The following is an 8,949-nucleotide window of genomic DNA, read 5'->3' as shown; positions in this document are numbered from 1 at the left end:
AATAAATAATTATCAATGATTCTTAGTATGATATTTCTATAAGGGTTTACATAAGGCCAGGTTCGTTTCCTAACCGATTTGTCGACGGCTTCTGCCGTTCGGCGTCTCGGCTTCCTACCTACTTTTCCTCCCATGTGGCCCGCCATGCCTCGCATTAAAGAACCTGACAAAGACTCGTCCCCCTGTAAAGGGGATTTGAGCGTCTCCAAGACTAATTCGAGCTTCAGATATTGCTAATCTTCTTGATTCTGACCCAGATATGGATTATGAAAATGACAATTATCTCAGTTCGACCGAGGGGACGGATGACTCTCCCCACCACTCCTACCAACGGACATAAACATAATTTCTGAGATAGTCGGTGTTTCTTCGATTTCCGCTAAATCCTCCTCCATCTAGCATCCTCCGGTGCAGTCAGGTAAAAAAAGACTTGCTAATTCTAATTTAACTTCTGAAATCTCGAAGAGGTTCGTTCAATCTCAAGGTGTCACCGGTACTTCGGTTTAATTTCCTGTCTCTTCCTCTGCCACAGCCTCCCCTTCTCTAGGTAAAAATAACATTATGGACTCCCTTCTCCGCAATAGATACGATAATTCTAATTAAAAAGTCCCTTCTTCATTTACGTTCAATCCTCATCTACACTACCCTCTCCTGTTTATCCACTATCTATTGGTCGCATCTTAAATAAATTAGGAAAAAAGGATGTTGAGGAGATAAAAAAACTCAGTTTCTCTAAGGTTGCTATCAAATTGAAATCTAAAGATGCGGCTAACAAATTAGTCTCCGAGCAGCCATTTCGTGACCGTAATATAGTTTGTTACATCCCTAACTTTAGAATATTCCGTCAAGGGATTATAAAAGGTATTCCAGTTGACGTTCCAACTGATGAACTTAAGGCAGTCATTTTTTTTCAGTTCCAAGTAATTGACATTCGCAGGCTTAATCGAAAAATATCCTTGGCTAACAAAAATGGCGAAAGAGAAGTTAAAATCTTGTCTAGGTATAGCTTCCGGAATGGAGCCGTGTCTTGAATCAGCGATATGCCGACGTTTCGCAAACGTTGCAGTTTGCATCATCAGGGCTGAGAACTCTGATACTGAGCTCCCTTGGGTAAAGGTAGTCCTTATATGCCCCCCTCCCCCCCCCTTTGTGTAGATGGTGTTTAGGGAGTAGGGGACGAGGCTTGAATCCAGCCAATCAGCGTATTTTAATTGATCAGCTGGTCAATTAAAATACGTTGATTGGCTGGATTCAAGCCTCGTCCCCTACTCCCTAAACACCATCTACACAAAGGAGGGGGGAGGGGGGCATATAAGGACTACCTTTACCCAAGGGAGCTCAGTATCAGAGTTCTCAGCCCTGATGATGCAAACTGCAACGTTTGCGAAACGTCGGCATATCGCTGATTCAAGACACGGCTCCATTCCGGAAGCTATACCTAGACATTGTATCAATGGCCGTGAAAGCCTCAAATCAAGTTAAAATTTTACTATCCACCTCCATTGTCATCTCCTTCTCTTCTCAGACTCTACTGAAAGAAATCATTCTCTTCAGTGTTAGATATAATGTTTCGACATTCGTGCCTAAAACTACTATTTGTCATTCTTGTTTTAAGTTTGGTCATCATGCCTCTCAGTGCAGAGGTAAACCACGGTGTGCTTATTGCACAAAGACGGATCACGACCTCTCAGTTCCATGCCCTAATATCGGTTCTCCTCCGCTTTGCATTAACTGTAAGGGTGAGTACTCTCCCTTTGATCCAAGGTGTCCGGAGTACACCAAACAAAGAGACATTCAACTCTTAGCAGCTGAAAAAAAGTATATCATACAAGGAGGCTAGAGAAATACTTTTCGGATACAATTCGTCTATCTCGAGGCATGATCTCGCTAACTTTCCTCCTCTTATGCATGTCTCTCCCCCTGTTCGGACGGCTACATTTTCCTTGAACTATTCTTTTTCTTCTGTTCCGCCTCATTCTTCCTCCTTTTGGTCTACTTCTTAACCCAAACCTGGTGTTTCTTTCTTCCAGGCTCTTTTGAGTCGTCCGCCTCCGATTTTGCCTTCCTCCTTTCTTCGCACAAAGGATGGCTCCTCCAAAAGGCTCCCCCCAGCTTCCTTTTTGTCTTTCTCACTTTATTCTGGTCATAATTATCTTTGTGAACCTAATGGTTGTCCACTTTCTGCCCCTCCCAACGGTTGTGGCTGTTCCCAGAGTGGCTCTGGCTCTGCCTGTTCTCTTCCTTCTCTTTCGAGCTCGCACGATAGTCAATATAATCTTCTGCTTCAATTAGTACTTCAAATTCTTTCTTATCTTAATTCCACAACTTCTAATTTGCTTTTGAACGCTCTTTCTTCTCCTTCATCGCATGATGTTTCAAATGACACTTCGCATGGCTAATCACATTTTTTCAAACAATCCTTTTAGTTCTTTTTCCTTTTTCAAGATTTTTCAATGGAATGCCAGAGGTTTGTCATCTAAGAAGGTGAACTTTTAAATCTTATTAATCAATATGATATTTTTGTTATTTCTGAATCTTAGCTTGAATATAAGACATTTTTTAATATTCCAGGCTATAAATCTCATAGAAAGGACTCATCCACTCCAAGTCCTTTCTGGTAGTCTATGCACCCTTGTAAAAAATTATTTGGCCTCCTCGACGGATTCTAACATCGTCACTTTTTGGTCACCAAGGTCTGGTAGTTTATGTACCCTTGTAAAAGATTCTTTGGTCTCCTCGACGATTCTAACATCGTCACGCTCCATCGACACATTGGCGGTAGTTGTTCATTCTCTCCAGGGCTCGTTTTTGGTGCTCTCGATCTATAAGAATCCTCAGTTTCACGACAGTTACCATTACTGGGACTCAATTTTCACATCCTGCAAGCATTCGTACAATCAATTCATTATTCTAGGTGACTTTAACTCCCACAATCCTTCTTGAGGCTGCAGGGTATTGGATTCGTCAGGACGAGCTTTGGAGGATTGCGTTTTGGACCACGATTTTGCCATCCTCAATAATGGTAAAGCCACGCGTTTCACTTTACCGTCTCAAAATACCAGTGCAGTAAACCTTACAATAATCAATTCTGAACTGATTCCACTATGTAGTTGGAAAGTCTTCAATGACACGTTAAACAGTGTTCCATTTTCCTACTATTACCACTATTAACATCCAATTTAGACTCGTTACAAAATTCCGTTATAAACTCGATAAAGAATCTTCTAACTGGGTTGCTTATTATGAGTTCTTAAACATTCGAGAGCTAGAAATCATCAATGGATTCTCTCAGCTTCATGTGAGGATCCTTCCGCTCAATATGAATATCTCTCTTCTCTTTTATGCGATTATGTTTACCGACAACAACGACATATCTACATCCAAGCCCAGGCCTCGTTCTTATAAATCTCCTCCTGCGGCCCCATGGTGGAACCCGGATTGCACTCTTGCTGCGGTCAACAGAAAAGCAGCACTCCATAACTTCCGGACCAATCCCTCACAACTGAACTACATTGAATTAAAGAAATATGAAGCTCTGGCCAGTTTTTATGAAATCCAAAAGAGATTCTTGGCATTAATATTGTAGTTCTATCCAATTTAATACAGCCTCTGGCAAAATCTGGAGGGTTATTAAGATGTTTAAAAATAGAAATTTGAATTCCCACTCATATAATTTCTCTGCTCAAAATAAGAACAAAGCCCTGACAACTATCAGGGAGCTTTGTCCGGATTTTTGTGCTCCTTCTGTCCACTGTGACACTGTGAACATTCCTCCGGGTGACACTGTTCTTTCTCGTGATATTGTATCTGCAGAGGTATCCGACGTCATCGCACACCTTAATGTTAGGTCCTCTCCTGGCATTGATGGTATTGGTTATCGTATGATAAAAAATTCTCCTCTATTTATGCATGAACTTTTCTCTCATCTTTTTAACAATATTCTTCTCACAGGTCTCTTTCCTCAAGCGTGGCGTAAGACGCTGGTTTTTCTCACTCCTAAATCCTCAGGGAAATTGCATCCCATTTCCTTAACATCCTGCCTTCTTAAGGTAATGGAGAGGATCCTTGTTCTTAGACTCCAATGGTAGTGTGAGTCAAACAATATCCTCTCTAAATCTCAGTTTGGCTTTCGTAGAGGTAGGTCGTGCTACGACAACCTTGCGTTACTCTCAACTGAAATTTCCCTCGGCATTGCTTCTAAACAATTTGTTCCGCGTCTTTTTTTAGACATCAAAAGTGCTTTTGACAACCTCCAACCAAATATTCTGAATACTATTCTAAAAAATTACGCTATTCCTGACAGAATCTGCAGATTTATCTTTCATCTCATTTTCTTTCGGATTCTACATTTCCTTCTTGAGGGAAATCTTTCACAACCGTACTTTATCTATAAGGGAGTTCCTCAGAGATCTGTTCTCAGTCCGCTTCTTTTTAACCTTTACGTTAATAATCTTTGTAGTTATATCAGACCTTCATGTCGTCTCTTATAGTTCGCTTACGATACAGCTATTTATACCAGGAGCGATAACTTAGATTCTGCTCTCCTGGATCTTTCCTCCTCGGCCGAATCTGTCTGCAACCACCTCTCTCAAATCGACCTCGAAATCTCTCCATCTAAATCCTCGCTCATAATTTTCACACGGAAAAGGATTAATCCTTTTTCTTACTCCATCTCTATAAACAATTCACATATTATCTCTACCGACAAAGCAAAATTTCTGGGTGTCTACTTCGACTGTCGGTTCACGGGCAGGCTTCATATTTCGAAGTTGTACTCTAAGAGTCTCAAGCTTCTCAATATTATTAAAATGTTAAGAGGGGTCTGGTGGGGCTCCCATCCTACCCCCCTTTTTACCATCTATAAAATGATTATTAGAGCTTCGCTTGAGTATGGCTGTTTCGTATTTGCTGGTGCCTTCTGCTGACCGCTCGAAATTAGATCGTATTCAGTATCAGGCTCTTAGACTTGCTTTGAGTTTAAGGAAAACAACTCCAACCAATATTCTCCTTGCGGAGGCAGCAGAGTGGCCTTTCAATATACGTTTTTCTTTTCTCACGAAGATACCTCCTTAGAGTTTTTTTCTAGAAAACGTCATCCTTTAATTAAAAAACTTGAGACTCTTAATGATGCTGTAATCTGTCATAACAGGCATAATATCTTCTATTCTTTTCTGCTACTTAAAGCTTTTCGCTTTGTTCTAAATTATCGCAAAAATATAATAAGTGAGCCTCTTGTGCCTGCGTATAGTATCCCATATGATGCGCTTATCTGGGAACCTAATACCCGAATAACTCCTATGGTTAATTTTGAGGGCTTCGACGATGCCAACCTCGCCTTTCGCACCCTTTACGGTCCCATGATATGAGGAAAACATGTCTTTTTTATTGACGGCTCGAAAAAGGAAGCAGGATGCTATGCCGGCTTCGCCTGCTATGCCCCCACTCTTGAGCATTCTTCTTTTTATAGAATCACATCTTATGCATCTATTTTCAACGCAGAAGCTATGGCTATCTCTACTGCTATTGATTTAATAATTCATAACCAATTTGGCGAATCTTTTATCTTTACAGACTCACAGAGTATTATTATTGCCTTATCCCAATGCAAGCCTTCCTCTTGTAATAATCAACTTATACTTATGCTCAAAAACAAACTATATTTAGCTCATCTCCAAGGTCTGTTCGTCAATCTTATTTGGATACCCTCTCATCGAGATATCGCGGGCAACGAAATGGCTGACTTTCTTGCATACTCCGCTATAACATATGGTAACACTCTTTCCTCTCCTATTCCTTTTTCGGATTTTTATTCTCACTTTAAAGAAAAAAGTAATTTCCGCTTTGCTGCCGTTCTTGAGCGTTGGAAAGAAAGGAAGGGACGTGCCTACTTCCGTGATTTTTACTCTCAATCCTCTAAACCCTGGTTTCACTCATTTCCTCTCTCTAATCGAAAAACAATTACATCAATAATTAGACTTCATTCAAATTATTATAACCTTAATGTCTCCTTAGCCAGATTAAATATCATTGCCTCCTCAAAATGCTCTTGTGGCTTCCACTCTCAAGATATTGATTATGTCCTCTGGTTTTGTCCTTGCTATGCCATACCTAGAGATAAATTCATCAACAAACTTAAATCTTTTGGCCTTAAACCTCTTTTCCTCACCGTTCCTCTCTTCAAAAATCCCTCTCTAAATCTTATAAGCGCTTTCGAAATATTCATTCGTGAGTCCAATATTCTTCTTTAAATTTTCCCGCCTTCCACAGTCTATCCATACTCCGAACCAGATGGGTGTAAGGGGGGCGATTTCCCCAGAGCCACTTTACTTACTGAACTGAACCGAATTGAACGGATGCGGTCGCGGACATAGGAGTACACGGATGGGCGCGGTCGCGGACTTAGAACTACGCGGACGCGAACGGTCGCGGTCGAAGACTTAGAACTAGTGGACGAGAACGGTCGCGGACGCGGGCTTACGACTACTGGGAGAGTCGGTAGCGACCGAGGGTGGGACCCGATTGACCACGATACGATTGGACACAGATTGTAATGATTGGTTCGACCTATTAATTCACTAGATAATTCTTTTTATCTGTTGGTTGTGTCCAATCGTACCGTGGTCAATTGGGACGCTCCCAGCGAACGATAGAGAAGGCGAGCTCATAACTCCAATCCCTCGCAGCTCGAAGTCGTCCGGTCGGGTCGGGATGTCGCGAGATCACGGCGTCGGAAGCGAGCACACCTCCGGAAAGCGGAGTCAAGATGCCGCGAGAGCACGGCGTCGAAGACGAGCACACTTTCGTGAAGCGGAATCGGAGTGTCGCGAGAGCACGGCGTCGAGAGGCGAGCACACCCTCGGAAGTTGCTGTGGCTGGTATGGCCGCAGCAACGGGAATGGTTCGACTGTCTCGAGCGCCCTGCTTTTATACCCGCACGGACCCGCGTCGCGCTGCCCCCAGGGCGCTGCAACGTCGGATCACGTGCGGGTTGGTGAGAGGCCATGTGGCCATTAAGTGGCGCTTAGCACCGAATACATGGACCCAATGGATGTTCGGTCAGGCCGGTGTATACGAGTCCTCAGGTGCGGGCTCGGTAATATTTCGTTACATCTTCTTCTCCTTCGGGGAGCGCGAAGTTCAATCGGGGACGAAGTGCTGGAACCTTACTCGTTCCCCCCGATTGAATCAGAGGAATCACTTTCCTCCCGGGACTCGGAGATGTTACTTCCGGCCCACATGTGCGACGAAGAACGGCAATTCGCTGGGAGAGAGTTCGACCTGGATTGGTGGCGGTACCCTCCGGGTACCTGGGCCGGCGGCCGGCCGTAGCGGCGGTCGTGGTGCCGGAATCGTCCGTGGCCGCGGTAGCGGATCTCTCCGAGCCGGCTCCTCGGCGGGCTTCTTCTTGGGAATCGACTGCGAAGGCGATGTTGGTGACAGTGTCGGACCCCCTGGTGACGGCGACTTGATCGCCTATTGGCGTGGCGACGGTTGTTCGGCCGCGGTTGTGCTTTGCGCCACACGTGGTGGCGGTGACGGGTCGCGTGGTCGTATGATGATCGTGCGGATGGACGGGCCACGGCCCGTCTCGGGCGGTGTTCCATCCTTCTTGGCGGTGGTGGCGCGAGCGGAGGTGTGCGCCGTTGGCCCGAGCATTGGAGCGGCTTCATCAGATCGACGCTGACCTTTTCGTACGGGCCGTTGATGGAGCGGGCGTGTAGCATTCCGGCCGGTGGTTGTTGCATTGATTTGTTCGCTAGGCAGTTAGAGCAGTTTCGCACGTACCGAGTGATGTCCCGAAATATACCTGGCCAGTAGTGAGTGCGCACCAAGCGGTTGATCGTCTTTGCGATGCAAAATGTCCCGCCGTGGGTTCATCGTGGCCTTGGCGAATGACCTTGTCCCGCTGGTTCCGTGGAACGCACGCTTTTCACTGCGTGTCGGCTGGTGCCTCGTGGAAATCGATGTAGTCAATAGTACCACAGTTTCCCACCTCTCAGGGCATAGTCCGGATAGACTCCGAGTTGCTTTTTAACGGCGGCTCGGATCCGGTGGTATCAGTTGCTCTGATCCCGGTGGCCCGGACGGCGCCGACGGTCGGTTGTTTTGACACAGCATCCGCAACTTTGTTGACCACCCCGGGTTGATGACGCACCTCAAAATCGTGCTGTTCGAGCTTGAACAGCCAGCGGGCTAAGTGTCCCGTGGGTGTCTCCAGTCGCTGTAACCCTCGAGGTAGTTGCGCATATGTCGCACGCCTCAGACGATCGCGAGGTACTCGATTTCGGTTGCACTGTAGTTATTTTTGTTTGCGCTGAGAATGCGACTCGTGTAAGCGATGACGCGCTCGCCGTCTTAGTGGTGTTGTGTGAGGACGGCTCCTACGCCATGCTGACTGGCGTCCGTCTGTAGCACGAACGTTTTCGAAAAATCTAGGCAGGCAAGCACTGGCGCGGACACCAACGTTCCCTTCAGTGCGCGGAAAACGTCGGCCTCGAAGTCTCCCCAACTCCACTTGACCTCTTTCCGGGTCAACCGGGTGAGCGGGCTGACGAGCCGGGCGAAGTCCTTGACGAAGCGGCGATACTATGAAGCGAACCCCAGGAATTGGCGTATCTGGCCTACGGTACGAGGTAGTGACCAGTTCATTATGGTGCTTTTCGGGGTCCGTGTGGATGCCCTCGTGGTCGACAACGTGCCCGAGGTAGCACAGTTGTCGCACGCAGAATCGGCACTTCTCCGTATTTATGCGGAGGTTTGCAGCGCGGAGTCGTCGGAACACCTCTCGAAACCGGGTGATATGTTCCTCGAATGTGTTGCTCAGTACGATAATGTCGTCTAAGTAGACAAAAACGTATGGCTCGAGGGCAGGACTGAGCACGCGGTCCATGAACCGCTGAAACGTTACCGGGGCCGAGTGCAGCCCGAACGGCATCACAGTGAACTGCA

The sequence above is a fragment of the Odontomachus brunneus genome, unplaced genomic scaffold (genome assembly GCF_010583005.1).
Source record: "Odontomachus brunneus isolate Ranch 3 - 2012 unplaced genomic scaffold, Obru_v1 Obru_scaffold_057, whole genome shotgun sequence".
NCBI lineage: Eukaryota > Metazoa > Arthropoda > Insecta > Hymenoptera > Formicidae > Odontomachus > Odontomachus brunneus.
Note: the sequence above shows the minus strand (reverse complement) of the source record.